Raw genomic sequence first — 944 nt, forward strand, 5'->3', positions numbered from 1 at the left:
TGAAAGCTTGACTAAGACAAGTTACCTGTAACAGTTACACAACCTAAGCACAAGGTAGAACTTGATGGATGCTGTACTGCATTGATGTTTTGTCCTCTGGGCCTTAGGATGCTCTTTCATTGAATCAGAGGTCCTTGTAGTTTGGCATGGAAAGAAAAGACCAATTCCATCCCATCCCAGGGGGAATGCCTGGTCTGGGAAAGGAGAAAACTAAAATAACCTGAGAAATGCCAAAATGCAGTTGTTTCGGGAAGAGGCTGTTAAGGTTGAGTTACAAGTGTTGTACACATGAGGATGAGGAAGAGGAGGTAAGAACACGGGCTGGGCAGACAGAGCTGCAATGAACCAGCCTTGGTCTGATCAGTTTCCTGGAAGTTCTACAGAGACATTTAAAGCCTCCATTGCAGACCAGAAGACAATGAGGTGTTCTCACATATCTGGGCCCCACCCTGTACCTTCCCATGTAATTGGTCTGGGTAGGGCGAGGGAAATGGCACCTTGATAGACTCTTTAGATGATTCTAATTTATATTTGGGATTATGAATAACCATAATAATAAAGCCTCACCATTTTCTGGTTCTTTACCCTGGCGTCTAGTAAAAAAAAAGTTGAGATTCAGGCACTCTTTTTTTCAAGGGCTAGAAAACAGGGGACACCCAGATTTGAACTGGGGACATTTGATTTACAGTCAAATGCTCTACCCCTGAGCTATACCCACTCCTAACAATTGATGCTTGATTAATGCCTTTCAGTTGTGTTGGGTGTACCCAGCTCATTTGTAACCTATAATTTGCCACCTTAGGAGCTGCCAGGCCTGCTCAGTGAAAACTCATCAACCTACTGTATAACAAGAGGCAGGCCCCCTTGTTCAGAAACCCTGGAGCCTGTTGTCTTCTCTGCCTTCAGTTCCTGAGTGTAAGTAGCAGCCTGGAAGCACTGACTTT

General features: G+C 44.5%; 1 non-coding gene across 1 annotated transcript; it reads right to left on the reverse strand.

The window, feature by feature from the left end:
- Window positions 1–647: 647 nt before the first annotated feature.
- On the reverse strand, window positions 648–718 carry TRNAY-GUA (transfer RNA tyrosine (anticodon GUA)). Its single transcript has one exon. It is a non-coding gene; the product is annotated as a tRNA-Tyr (tRNA).
- Between the last annotated feature and the right edge of the window lie 226 nt (window positions 719–944).

This window comes from Oryctolagus cuniculus, chromosome 7 (genome assembly GCF_051225735.1).
Source record: "Oryctolagus cuniculus isolate XC-2025 breed Fujian yellow rabbit chromosome 7, ASM5122573v1, whole genome shotgun sequence".
NCBI lineage: Eukaryota > Metazoa > Chordata > Mammalia > Lagomorpha > Leporidae > Oryctolagus > Oryctolagus cuniculus.